Genomic DNA, 15,143 nt, shown 5'->3' with positions numbered 1-15,143 from the left:
ATTTCTCAGAATTGACAGAGTCCTCAGGAAGCACAATGAATCCCAAGCAGGTTAAGAAAAGAGAAAACCTAGATCCATTTTGGTGAAACTAGAGAACACTGAAGAATAACAGGTGATAGTAAAAGCAGATGCAGAGGCCATGTGTGGTAGCTCATGCCTATAATCCCAGCACTTTGGGAGGCTGAGGTGGGCACATCACTTCAGGCCTGGCCAACATGGAGAAACACCATCTCTACTAAAAATACAAAAAATTAGCTGGGCATGGTGGTGTGTGTTGGTGGCATGTGCCTGTAATCCTAGCTCCTCAGGAAGCTAAGGCAGGAGAATCACTTGAGTCCTGGAGGCAGAGGTTGCAGTGAGCCAAGGTGGCACCACTGCACTCCAGCCTGGGTAACAGAGCAAGACTCCATCTCAAAAAAAAAAAAAAAGAAAAAAAGAAAAGAAAAAAAGGCAAACAAGAAATGGAATATTAGTATACAAAGTATAAGAGCATTATTGAAATTAAAGCATTATAAAATTATCAGTTATCTATCAGTGTGTGTGTCTATTAAACAGAAAACCTCAGACACATATATTTGTTTATTTATTTATTTAAAGACAGGGTCTCACACTGTCACCCAGCTGGAGTGCAGTGGCATGATCATGACTCACTGCAGACTCAACTTCCTGGGCTCAAGCAAGCCTCCTGCATTGGCCTCCCATATAGCTGTGACCACAGGTGCACACCACCATGCCCAGCTAATTTTTAATTTTTTCATAGAGATGGGGTCTCACTTTGTTGTTCAGGCTGGTCTCGAGCTCCTGGGCTGAAGTGATCCTCTTACCTCACCCTCCCAAATTCCTGGTATTACAGGCATGAGGCAACACACCTGGTCACCTGTATTTGTTTTTGTTTTTGTTTTTTGAGACGAACTTTCACTCTTGTAGCCCAGGCTGAAGTACAATGGTGCCGTCTTGGCTCCCCACAGCCCCTGCCTCCCAGCTTCAAGCTATTCTCCTGCCTCAGCCTCCTGAGAAACTGGGATTATGGGCATGTGCCACCACATCTGGCTAATTTTGTATTTTTAGTGGAGACAGGGTTTCTCCATGTTGGTCAGGCTGGTCTTGAATTCCCAACCTCAGGTGACCTGCCCACCTCAGCCTCCCAAATTGCTGGGATTACAGGCATGAGCTACTTCGCCCAGCCTGTTCACCTATATTTGTTGCTCACATGTCTGGAGTCTGTTGGGAGTGGGTTAGGAAGCACTGCTGAGCTTAGCTGGGCTTGCTTACTTATCTGGGGTCAGCTGATCTATGATGACCTTGATTGGGGGACTTTACTGCTCAGTATTTCTCTCACTTACCAGCTATGTAGATAGGTAAGTTCTCATGGCAATGGCAGGGAGGCAAAAGGGAGCCAATGGAAATGCACAACCACATTTTCAAGACTCTTGTTACATCTCATTGGCCAGAGTAAGTCGCATAGCTGCATCCTGAATTATAGAAGGAGGGAACTGTGAAGGTTTATGACAAAGGGTTTGCACACAGGGAGGAGTGAAGAATTGAAGCTATTAGTTCAATCAATCCAAGGTCCTTCTATTATCCATAAAAATGTTGATTAATTTTGGGGCTGGGCATGTTGGTTATGCCTGTAATCCCAGCACTTTGGGAGGCTGAGGCAGGTGGATCATTTGAAGTCAGGAGTTCAAGATCAGCTTGGCCAACATGGTGAAACCCCATCTCTACTAAAAATACAAAAATTAGCCGGGCATGGTGGCAGGTGCCTGCAATCCCAGCTACTTGGGAGACTGAGGCAGGAAAATCACTTGAACCTGGGAGGTGGAGGTTGCAGTGAGCTGAGATCATGCCACTGCACTCCAGCCTGGGCAACAGAATGAGACTTCATCCGAAAAAATGGATTAATTTTAGACTTTTAATTAAAAATGAATGTTAAAATTTCGAGGGTTACCACTGAAAGAATAGATGTAGACTTCTAGGCCAAAAATTGCAGAATTAAAAAAAAAAAGCAAAAGAAGGAAGAAAATAATGGCAGAAACAAGAGAAAATAAAAAGGAGCAAATATACAAAGCACAAAGTGCAGTGGAAGCATGAGTTTTTAAAAAAAATCAAGCTATACACTATTTAAAACACAAACCAAAAGAAAATTTAAGACTGGGCATGGTGACTCACGCCTGTAATCCCAGCACTTTGGGAAGCGGTGGATCACTTGAGCCCAGGTGTTTAAGACTAGCCTAGACAACATGGTGAAACCTCATCTCTATAAAAAATTAGCTGAATGTGGTGGTGCACACCTGTAATATCAGTTACTTGGGAGGCTGAGGTGAGAGGATCACCTGAGCCCAGGAGGATGCTGCAGTGGGCCATGATAATGCCACTGCACTCAAGCCTGGGCAACAGAGTGAGAACCGTCTCAAAAAAAGAGAAAAAGAAAAGGAAAAAAAGAAAATTTGAAGTAAAAGAATTGCAAAAAAGATTCTGTGCTGGTTAAATTATATTAACATTGGATAAATAAGGATGAGTGTGGCAACTCATTCCCCTAATCCCAACCCTTGGGAGGCCAAGGTGAGAGGATCACTTGAGGCTGGGAGTTTGAAACCAGCAATACAGTGAGACCCTGTCTCTATGGAAACTAAAAAATTTCAGCCTGGGCAACATAGTGAGATGCTGTCTCTTCAAAAAACAAAAAAATTAGCCAGGTGTGGTGGTGCACACCTGTGGTCCCAGCTACTCGAGAGGATGAGGTGGGAGAATTACTTGACCCCCGGAGGTCAAGGCCACAGTGTGTCGTGATTGCACCATTGCATTCCAGCTTGGTCAACAGAGTAAGACCCTATCTAAAACAAACAAACAAACAAACAAACAAACAAAAACACAAAGAACAAGCCAGGTGTGGTGACACCTGTAGTCCTAGCTACTGAGAAGGCTGAGGCAGGAGAATCGCTTGAGCCCAGGAGTTTGAGGCTGCAGTGAGCTATATTCACGCCACTGCATTCCATCCAGCCTGGACAACAGAGTGAGATTTAATCTCAAAAAACAAAAAATAGGACGGGCGGGGGGTCACGCCTGTAATACCAGCATTTTGGGAGGCCGAGGCAGGCGGATCACAAGGTTAAGAGATCGAGACCATCCTGGCCAACATGGTGAAACCCCATCTCTACTAAAAAATACAAAGATTAGCTGGGCATGGTGGTACGCACCTGTAGTCCCACTACTTGGGAGGCTGAGGCAGGAGAATTGCTTGAACCCGGGAGGCAGAGTGGTTGCAGTGAGCTGAGATCATGCCACTGCACTCTAGGCTGGCGCCTGGAGACAGAATAAGACTCTGTCAAAAAACAAAAAAATATTGGATAAATAGACTCTAAAAGAAAAAGCATTTCTAGAAGTATGTGGTAGCTTGTATTGTTGTTTTCAATAGTTTGGTGGCTGTTCCCACGAGAGGCTTAACTTTCCACCCCGTGGATATCAGGCTTTGTTGCCGAAATGTGAGTGGAAGTCATGTATGCATTCCTGAGCACGGCCTTCAGAACAATTGCTGTCTCCCTCTGACACAAGAAGAGTGTGTCCCAAACGGGACTGATTTTTTTTTTTTTGAGACGGAGTTTTGTTCTTGTTACCCAGGCTGGACTGCAATGGTGCGATCTTGGCTCACTGCAACCTCCACCTCCTGGGTTCAAACGATTCTCCTGCTTCGGCCTCCTGAGTAGCTGGGATTACAGGCATGCACCACCATGCCCAGATAATTTTGTATTTTTAGTAGAGATTGGTTTCACCATGTCGGTCAGGCTGGTCTCGAACTCCTGACCTCAGGTGATCCACCCACCTTGACCTCCCAAAGTGCTGGGATTATAGGTGTGAGCCACCGCACAGGTCTGGGACTGATTGTTATTTCTGCCTTGGTCCCTGAATGAAGAGAATATAGAATAAAGAATGGATAGTGCCACAAATGACCCACAAAAGTCGCATAACGTGAGTGAAAAATTACCCCTTCTTGTTGTAAGCTGCAGAGATTTTTGAAGGTAGATATGTTCAGGTAGCTTTGTTTCACTAATGTATTATAAAATATGCATCATTTCCAGGTGAGCACTTTAAGAGCGAGTGCATGATTCATGCTACTGTGCAGTTACTATGGCCTAACTCAGCAAAAGATGAGTGATGCAAATAGGTGATCTATAATGAGAAAAGGTTCAGCTCACCAGGAGTACATAATAATTCTAAATTGTATCCGTATAAAAATACAGCTTCAGGCCAGGTGCAGTGGCTCACGCCTGTAAACCCAGCACTTTGGGAGGCTGAGGAGGGGGAATTACATAAGGTCAGGAGTTCAAGACAAGCCTGTCAACATGGCGAAAACCCATCTCTACTAAAATTATAAAAATTAGCCAGGTGTGGTGGCAGGCACCTGTAATTCCAGCTACTTGGGAGGCTGAGGCAGGAGAATCACTCGAACCTCGGAGGTAGAGGTTGCAGTGAGCTGAGATCAGGCCATTGCCTTTCAGCCTGGGCAACAAGAATGAAACTCCATCTCAAATATATATATATAGCTTCAAACCATTGTATAAATATTGATAGAACTATAAGAAGAAATAGACAAATGCACTCTCATATGGAGATTGTGCAACTCATTAGTTGCTATGGTTTCAGTGTATGTGTCCACCAATATGTGCATGTTGAAACCTAATCCCCAGGGTGATAATATTAGAAGGTGGGGCACTTGGGAAGGTGATTAGTCATGAGGGACCCACCCTGATGAATGGGATTAATGACCTTATAAAAGAAGTGCATGGGAGCTGTTAACCCTGTTTTGCCTCTTCTGCCCCTTCCATCCCTCCCACCATGTGAGGACACCAGTGTTCCTCTCCTCTGGAGAATTCAGCTTTCAGGGTGCCATCTTGGAAGTAGAGGCTGGGCCCTCATCAGACACAAAACATGCTGGTGCCTTGATCAGTAACTTGCTCATCGTTATGGACCTTTCAGCTTCCATAACTGTGAGCAATAAATGGATGCCGTTTGTAAATTACCCAGTCTCAGGTATTTTGTTACAGCAGCACAAACAGACTAAGAGAGGATATAGGTAGAACTCTGCACAGAAGAATTGGATAATGTACATCATTTTCTTATATGACATGTTTAGAACAGTTTTAAAATTGTGTGCTAGACTATAAAGCAAACCTTAAAAAATTTCAAAGAAATAAAATCACCTAGATTCTGTCTCTTACCTCAGTGGAATTAAGTAAGGAATTGACAAAATAATACAGTCAAAATATTCTCTATTTGGACATTAACAACACACATGAAAATAAGTAACAGGTGGCTGGGTGCGGTGGCTCACGCCTATAATCCCAGCACTTTGGGAGGCCGAGGCAGGTGGATCACAAGGTCAAGCGATCGAGACCATCCTGGTCAACAAGGTGAAACCCCATCTCTACTAGAAATACAAAAATTAGCTGGGCATGGTGCTGCAAGCCTGTAGTCCCAGCTACTCAGGAGGCTGAGGCAGGAGAATTGCTTGAACCCAGAAGGCGGAGGTTGCAGTGAGCTGAGATCATGCCATTGCACTCCAGCCTGGGTAACAAGAGTGAAACTCCGTCTCAAAAAAAAAAAAAAAGTCTGCTCCACATGTATTAATTTAGGCAGGTCCAGGCTGAAGGGACAGCAGCTACCCGGGAAAAGCTCATCCCATGACGATGTCAGGGGGCTAAAGAGAAAGCCCTACCATGCAAGCATACTTTAAACTTTCGTGGATGTCTTACTTGCTAATATTCTATTGGCCAATGCAAGTCACATGACAGCCCAAAGTCAAGGGCAGGAAGTGCACTTCACTTTTAGAGGGAGAAACTACAACGTCATATGACAGCAGGCATGTACACAGGGAGGGGCGAAGGATTAGGAACAATAAACCAATTGACCTAAGTCTGCCATCTTACCCACAATTGTTCAAATTTCTCCCGAATGCAAAGCACATTCATTCATTTCAATCCCAAGACCTTCTGAAATCTTATCCAGACTTAAAATCCTCATGAGGATCCAAGTTCAGAGTCTTGTGATCTACTTCAGATCTAGATGTGGCTTCTCTGGGTTCTAAAACATCTGTGAACTAGAAAGACAAGTTGTCTGGCTTCTCACCCTCACACCTAACACACATCGATAGTACAGGAATAAGATAACAGCAATGAACACTCTCATTTGAACATAGCTAAGAAAGGGAGGTTCATAGTAGTCAGTCACTGGTCAATAGCAATTCCAAAATCCCAGGGGACAGGCATTGCCAGGTCTCACTAGGCTGGGATTAAGGCTCTTGATTTCTCCTTGAGAGTAGCTCCTCAGTCAGTTCTCCACAGCTCTTGGCTGCCCTCTTGGAAATCCTTCCTTTCACCACAACTCCCTTGCTTAATTCTGAAGCATGTCTTGAAGATAGCATTGAAAAGTATGTACTTTTTTGTGGCTGATCAGCTTTGTCAGGTTGGTACATTCCCATGGGAAGTTGGGGATATCTCTGCCTCTTTCCATCTAGACTGGTGGCACTTTTGCCAGTGCACAGCTCTCAAAGACATTGTAGATTTTTTATGTATTTCATTCCAGTCAACTTCATATGACAAAGTTACACTTATAATTTTTCTCGACATGTGCCTCTTTCTATAGACTCAATGTACTTACTGGCACTTTAGGGGAATTAAAATTTTGAGGGAACATACCCTTAGTACCTCTTAATCTTTCTAGCAGCCCTTTTGCCAGCTGAAACGATCCATGCCCTTGATTTGATTTTTGTCCCCAAATTGTATTTTGATTTAAGAATCTTTTACTGTCTGGAGAGTTTGGACATTAGGAACCTTTATTTTTCCAACCTAGCAAAAATTTGTCTAACACCAAGAAGTCCTATATATATATATATATATATATATCCTATATATATATATGACTATTTTTTTTTTTTTTTGAGTCAGAGTATCTCTGTCACCCAGGCTGGAGTGCAATGGCATGATTTTGGCTCACTGCAACCTCCATCATCCGGGTTCAAGCAATTCTGCCTCAGCCTCCTGAGTAGCTGAGATTACAGGCATGTACTATGACTGACTAATTTTTGTATTTTTAGTAGAGGCAGGGTTTCACCATGTTGGCCAGGCTGGTCATGAACTCCTGGCCTCAGGTGATCCACCCTCCTCGGCCTCCCAAAGTGTTGGAATTACAGGCCTGAGCCACCAGAAAAAATCCTATTTTTGACATTTTGCCTCTAAATGTCTCCTAAAACTTCATTAGATACATTTTCTCATTCAAGTTTTCATACACAGGAGTTTTACTAAATGTTTCCCGATACTTAACGCAGGTTGCCTTTTCCTGTTTCCCATGAGTTTTCTCATCACTTTCCAGCCCACTGTAAATATTTCCTTTTTGCTTATTGCCTGGTCCCAAACCCAGTGCCTCATATTGGAGGTTTTTGTTATGGCAGGCTCTTGGTTTCAGCACCGATTGCTGCATCCGCCTGCTGTTATTACAAAACAATCCACTGCAAAGCTCAGTGGCTTCCGACAGTAATTACTTATTCTCATTCATGAGTCTGCAGATCAGCTAAGGGCTGGCTGGTCTGAGCTGGGCTCAACTGGGCAGCTCTGCTTCAGGCTGTGGGGACAGCTGGACATCCCAGGAGTTGTGGGGAGCTACTGGAAGACATACCTTTTGTTGGATGGTGTGGGAGGATGTGAGGTCAGGTAGCTTTTTTTTTTCCTGTAAGGGGAGAACCTGGAGTTGCAGGAGCCTGTGGGAGGGGCTGGAAATGAAAAGTCAGTGTCTCGGTGAGAATCTGGATCCAGCTTCACCTGACCAGACCCAGGTGAACCAACTTCGTTGCTCATCAGTTCGCAATTTTGTTTTTGTTTTCATTTCTTTACAGTCAAGACAGTCTTCACTGATACATAGGCTTCGAGGTCGTTGCTGGGGGGGAGTGGTCGAAGGACTCACCCACTCTTTCTTCCAGGGTTCTGGCTTTTGGGGCATGTGTGCACATGTATGGGTAGGCCTTCTAAGCTTCTTGGAACAGAAATGGAGTCTGGCTGATTTCAGCAGAAAAGGAATTTAGTAGGCCGGGCATGGTGGCTCACACTTGTAATCCCAGCACTTTGGGAGGCTGAGGCGGGTGGGATCACCTCAGGTCAGGCATTTGAGACCAGCCTAGCCAACATGGTGAAGCTGAAAATACAAAAAATACAAAAAAATTAGCCAGGCATTGTGGCAGGTGCCTGTTATCCCAGCTACTCAGGAGGCTGAGGCAGGAGAATCGCTTGAACCTGGGAGGCAGAGGTTGCAGTGAGCTGAGATTGCGCCACTGCACTCCAGCCTGGGTGATAGAGCAAGACTTTGTCTCAAAAAACAAAACAAAACAAAAAAAAGGAATTCACTAAAAGGATCTGGTTCCCAAGAGGGTGGGAAAATCAGGCTCTGTGACCGTGTGGCCAAACCATACCCCCAATCAGGCCACAGAACTGGGGTGGCCAGAACACTGCTGCCACCACCATGGCCACCACTGTTGCCACTGCGGCTGCCACTGCCACCTGGACCCCCCCCAATCTCCTCCAGTCTGCACTGCGCTGCCCCCTGCTGCTACCCTCATGTGCCACTAGCTGCTGAGTCAGAGTCCTGTGGTTGGCTGAACCTGGCCCTGCACCTGCTTCCTGGCTGCAAGGGAGACTGAGACAGCAATGAACTGGCCCTTTGGGCTTCTACAGTGGGATGTAGGTTCTGTCTCTCTCCAAGCCTCAAAGAATGGGGAATTCCTCAAACACAGGATGGAGTTTCACGCTAGGGAGTAAAAAACACAATACAGGGCATAGGGAACTGAGATCAAATAGAGAGAATAGCTTCAGCTTTATTCTTGGTAGATCTAAATTGGAGAATGCAGCTGGAACCTGGGGCCAAAATGGGGCTACTGACTCTTCCTTCCCCCTTCTCAGAGCTGAATTTCTTTTCTCTTTTATTTTCTTTTTATTTTTTGATACATTTTAATATATTTTAAAATAATTTTAAATATATTTAATTATTTTATTATATTTATTAATTTTATTATATTTATTAATAATTTATTAATATATTTTAATATATTTTATTACAATCATGGCTCACTGTAGCCTCAACCTCCCTGGCTCAGGTGATCCTTCCACCTCAGCCCCTTGAGTAGCTAGGTGTGCTACCACCATGCCGAGCTAATTTTTTGTAGAAACAAAAATACAAACATGGGGTTTCACTGTGTTGCCCAGGCTGGTCTCAAACTCCTGGGCTCAAGTGATCCATCTGCCTTGGCCTCCCAAAGTGCTGAGATTACAGGGGTGAGCCATCACACCCAGCCTCAAGAACAGAATTTCTCTCCCTGCTGTGGGGGAGCCCTCCTCCTGGAGCAGGGATGCTCTGCGTTGCTGAGCTACTGTTTAACATCAGGAGCAGAAACAAGGGATAAGCTGTTCGTGAGGACAGGTCCTGGGGAGGCCAGTGTCTGAACTGTCACCTGTCCTCTGTCTCCCCACACAGAGGGCAGAAAGGTAGGATCCTCTAATGCTATTTCCATTTGGGGATGGACAGTCCCATCCATTTCCCAAAGAGAAACAGCACACAAAAAAAGATGTGGGGTGAGAGGGGGTATGAGGGGGTCAAGGGGAGGCAAGGTTTCCCAGGAGGCAAAGTCGGTGATACAAATGAGAACAGTAGCCATTTGCACATTAACTGTATAAAGATGTATATTCTTAACATCCACACAAAGCTGTGCACTCCCATTTGACCTTAACATTGGCTCCTCTCGTGTTGTATTTTTCAACTCTGTTAGTTCATTTATATTTCTCTCTATATTGTCTATTCTTTTCAGCATTTCATCAAACCTTTTTTCAAAGTTCTTAGTTTCTTTACATTGGGTTAGAACAAGTTCTTTTAATTCCCAGAAGTTTCTTATCATCCACCTTCTGAAGCCTACTTCAGATAATGGAACACAGTCCTTTTCCATCAGGGCTTGTTCTGTTGCTGATGAGGAACTGTAATCCCCTGTAGAGGGAGAGGGGTTCTGATGTTGGGTATGCTCGGCCTTCTTAGGCTGGTTTTTTCCCTTTATTATAAATTTATCCATCTGTCGTCTTTACAATTACCACCTTTCTAATTAGGTTTCTGAGTCGACGTCCAATTTATTGATTCCCAGTGCTGGGATTCAAGCAACCCATTGCGCCGGCCAAAATAGCAGCGATAAGACTGATGGTGCTCTCCTGCCCGGGAATCTCTGGTCTGGCTTCCTTCTTGAGTCCGCAACAAGTGGCTCTGCCTTCCTGGAGCTCCAAATACCGGTCAGTAAGGGAATCAGTCCCGTTTACTCTGCATGAAGAGCTGCCGCGCCAAGGCACCGGCAAAACCGCTGCGCCGGCCACAAGAGTCGCGCTGGTGACTCATGCGGCTCCTCCACTAGAAATCTGCTGGTCCCTGAGCGACGAAAATTCATCTGAAAGTGTGGCGTCCTCTCATTCTCTGAGCTTTCACTGGGAGCTACAATCCTGAGCTGTTAGTGATCAGCCATCTTGGATTTCTCTCCTGTATTTTTTGTCCTGACTTTTTTTTTTTGAGATGGAGTCTTGCTGGGCTGCCCAGGTTGTAGTATAGTGGCACAATCTAGGTCACTGCAAACTCCTCCTCCTGGGTTCAAATGATTCTCCTGCTTCAGCCTCCCAAAGTAGGCTACTTTCAACATGCCTGGCTAATTTTTGTATTTTTAGTAGAGATGGGGTTTCACCATGTTGGCCTGGCTAGTCTTCAACTCCTGTTCTCAAGTGATCCACCCACCTTGGCCTCCCAAAGTGCGGAGATTACAGGCATGAGCCACCATGCCTGACCATCCTGTCATTTTTGAAGGATATATGACAGGCTGGTTGTCTTCCATTTGGCTCTTCCCTTGGATCCTCTCTGCCTCCCACCCAAGTCTGTGTCGGGGGGGGGGCTGACTCATATGGACTTCTCTGTCTGCTGGCTTCTAGCTGGTGTGGCCCCTGTGATCCCCAGGGGAGTTTGGAGGTAGGGAGGAGTGCATTTGAAGGATTATTTTCCAGGATCCCTTCCCACGGAGTCCCCATGGGCTGGCCACAGCCCTTGACCCACCCTCAGCTCTGTTGGTAGCCCTCTCTCTCCAGGTCCCCTCCCTGCATCCCTTCAAATTTAGGGTGGTAACAGTCCCAGGGTTCCTAGCCCCAGGGTACTGAATCATTCCTTCCCTGTTGCTTTTCTTAATCACTGGTCATACCTTTGTAAATAATCTCATTGCTAAACTCTTGTCTATTACTCACCTTGAGTGTGTCATCTGTTTCCTGGTGGTACCTGAATGACATCTATGGAGTCTGGAAATATTTCTCTATCCAAAGAAAAAACAACAGCTCACATGCACCAGCAAACAGGACTTCAGTAAGTCTCAGATTCCTGAATGTGAGGGAGACGGTAAGGAATGGTAGAGACTGTGCCAAGCGGAAGGCACATGGCCACTCATACTCTAGCCTTTTGTTGCCATGACAATGATAGCCCAGTGTTGCCCATTCTTCCCATTTTTCAAGAGGAGCAAAACATCTAGATTTTTAAAGTGGTACCCCCTGATTTTTAAATGTTGGCTCAGGCTGGGCATGGTGGCTCACACCTGTAATTCCAGCACTTTGGGAGGCCAAGGTGGGTGGACCGCCGGAGGTCAGGAGTTTGAGTCCAGCCTGGCCAACATGGTGAAACCTCGTCTCTACTAAAATAAAAAAATCGGCCAGGCAGGGTGGCACATGCCTGTAATTCCAGCTATTTGAAAGGCTGAGGCAGGAGAATTGCTTGAACTTGGGAGGCAGAGGTTGCAGTGAGCTAAGATTGTACCACTGCACTCCAGCCTGGCAACAGAGTGAGAATATGTCTCAAAAAAAAAAAAGGGCTTAAATTTTTTGAAGTCACAATATGAGCCAGGCAAGCAATGAGGTGGCTGAACTTGGCCCCTTTTCAATCTTTGCTCTCAGTGTACAGTATTCTGCAAAGCCCCAAACCCTCCATGGTACAAAGAGCCCATGGGAAGGACCATGGTGACAGGTCATTAGTGAGACCCTCAGGACCCAGTGGTGGGAGTGGAGAGGCCTGGCTATGCTGCCTCCTCTGCAGAGGCTCCACCGGGAAGCCGCAAGCTCCAATCCCTGCAACGCGGTTCTGCAGCCGGCAGCCTTGCTGCGCTTGCCTGGTCCATCATGTCTAATACGGGTGTCAGCAGAAAGTAAATTAAATCCGCTAGGCTGTAATTTGCAAAGAAAACATTTTGTGGCAGTAACTAAACAGAGCATTATGTTTTAATCGGGTTTTTAAAATGTTTTAAAAATCATTTTATTGTGCAGAAGCTGGTATCCTAAGAGCTATAATTCCTTAACTAACAGTTCACTAATGCAATACCCTCTAATCTAGATGTTCTTGCCAGCCGGGGCATTTGTCTTGATGCTCTTAAAGCTACGTAGTTTCAGAGCCGAAGCGCTACACTGCCTTCCCACCACTGAATAGGGAACCCTAGTACCACCTTCTGCTGCATTTTGTCCTGGCTTTGAAAGAGAAACAAAGCTATTCATCTTTCCTTTATTGTATTTGTCCATTCATTTGTTTGTGTATGTACATATGCATGCATGTATATATTTCTTTAATGAACACTTGTGCACTCCTATCTATAGATTTTGCAAATATTAGTTCAGTGAATTATCTTACAACCCCTCGAGGGAGGTGCTATTCTTAGCTCTGTTTTTACAGATCAACAAATTGAGGCACAGAGAGGTGAAGTAACTTACTGAAGGTCACACAGCTGGTAAGTGGTGGGGATGAGGGTTTGGCTCCTGAATCCACAGTCTGAGCTCCCTTGCTGTGCCGTCTTGTCTTTCTGCCTCCAGCCCCATTCCTGAAGCCCCCAGCTCACCCATCCTTCTGCACTCTCTCCTGCCACTCCTCGCTCATCCTTTAGAGATTCACTCATTCCTTTGTTTTATGGAGGTCATCTGCTGTGTGCCAGCCCTGAGGCTTGTAGGGTGGAATCCCTGCAAGTGCCATGGCAAGGGTCTGAAGCCTCAGTCTGTTCCCATATAAATATTGATTTAGAAAAGAACTAGAAATGTAGGCACATAGTTGTTCCTTCATATATAATCTTATAGTTAATTATAATGATAAAAATATATACTCAATATTACCTTTAATTTTACTAATGACTATCAGGTTATGAAGCATAGAACTGAGGTGACACTGTGAATAAAGTGATCCTAAGGCAAGATGCTCTAAGCCCTCTGTCACACTCGCATAAGGGCTGCTGGAGGGTGCCTCGGCTGTGCGGCACCGCCAGTGCTGTGAAAGTGTCCGATGTTTAGCCAGCTAGGGAAGGAGACATCCAAAATGACCAAGACATCTCCTTCCTGGGGAAGTTAGGAGAAAACTTCACTTCTCCAAGCCCTTGTGGCAAGGTGTGACAGCTGTCAGGGAGGCCCGCAGACGTCCGGGGGCTTAACTGTCTCTATGTGATGCTATGCTTCAGTGGTCACATTCCACGTCTACTTTCATGCCCTGCTTCTGCACCTGGTTTCTCTTTTCCTTAAAAGATAAGAATTACTAATAGTAACATAATCTTAGTGTCCTTGATATTTCTGACAAATATGCGAAGAGCACTAATGCATTAGGTTTTCTTCTCACCTTGGCTACTTGAAAGTCTTGGGCCCCTATCTTCAAGACATGTGACTTACCTGACCCTATCCCTGACCACCATTACCTCATCCTACCTTCCCTGCCCGCTGCTTTGTACTCAATAAACATCAGAGCATCCAGACACCTGGGGCTACTGCAGGTCTCCGTGCTTCGGTTGGCCGTGGACCTCCGAGCCCAAACTCTCTTTTCTGTATCTCTGTGCCTGTGTCTTTTATTTCTGCAGTTTCTTGTCTGTTCACCAGCAGGGAAGGGCTCACAGAACCCTATAGGGCTGGACCCTCTAGAGGCTAACTGCTGGACCCCATATTGAGCTGTTCTGACATGGTTCTTGACAGGTGGGGCTCACAGTCTAGGAAGGGAAACAGCCTAGTACCCAGGTGCCTCCAATCCCTGAAACAAAGGGAATACAGTCAGCACTGGGACCGCCTATGAGCACCTGTGTTAGAAAAAGATGCCTCCAGTGTTAGTCATTTTACCATTCTCCATGGGGAAAGTCATGTAAGGATGTGTGTGTGATGACTCTGATGACTAGGAGTGTGACTGTGCTCCTGGAATCCTGCACAGCCTCCACAACTGCACATGCCGGACCTCATAAAGCCAGAGAAGATTGGAGGAGGAGCCCATCCAAGAATAGAGCAAGGGCCAGAGAGCTTTCCTGAGGGTAGCTGAGATTCAGAGAAAGAGTAGAAATGTGTGGGTAAAAAGGGAAGGGGGGACCATGCTCTGGGCAGGGAAACAGCATGTGAGAAGAGCCTGGGTGGCTTGGTACTGTGTCCGTTTAGCTAAGCTGGAACTTCATGTCCCAGAATGCCCTTCCCTGTGTGGCTCTGGGTCAGGTTTGGCTTCAAGAGAAATTTGTATGAGTCAGGAAGGTAGAGACCAAGCAGCAGCCTTGGTTTTACTTAGTCAGGTGCTGTTGCAGTGCACACATTTAGATCCAGGGCAACAGACAAAAACACCGCTTACTCAGCTTCCACAATCTCCAGACAAATCCTAACGTCCTGCTCCTCTGAGCACTAGAAGGACTAGCACGGGATGAGGCTGGAGGGTAGGCAGGGGCTAGACCATGAAAGGTCCCCAGGGTCAGGGGAGCCACTGCAGGTTTTATTTTTTTAGGATTGATACATGACTTCACATACCACAAGCTTCACCATTTTAAAGTGTACAATTCAGTGGTTTTTAGCATATTCATAACGTTGTGCAACCATCACACCTGGCCCCACTTAGCATGTTTCTAAGACTTGTCCCTTGGCTGGGCGCGGTGGCTCACGCCTGTAATCCCAGCACTTTGGGAGGCCAAGGTGGGTGGATCACTAGGTCAAGAGATTGAGACCATCCCGGTCAACATGGTGAAACCCTGTCCCTACTAAAAATACAAAAATTAGCTGAGCGTGGTGGCGTGTGCTGTAATCCCAGCTACTCAGGAGGCTGAGGCAGGAGAATTGCCT

This window comes from Callithrix jacchus, chromosome 1 (genome assembly GCF_049354715.1).
Source record: "Callithrix jacchus isolate 240 chromosome 1, calJac240_pri, whole genome shotgun sequence".
NCBI classification, from domain to species: domain Eukaryota; kingdom Metazoa; phylum Chordata; class Mammalia; order Primates; family Cebidae; genus Callithrix; species Callithrix jacchus.
The sequence above is the reverse complement of the archived record's forward strand: the minus strand, read 5'-3'. Positions refer to the sequence as shown.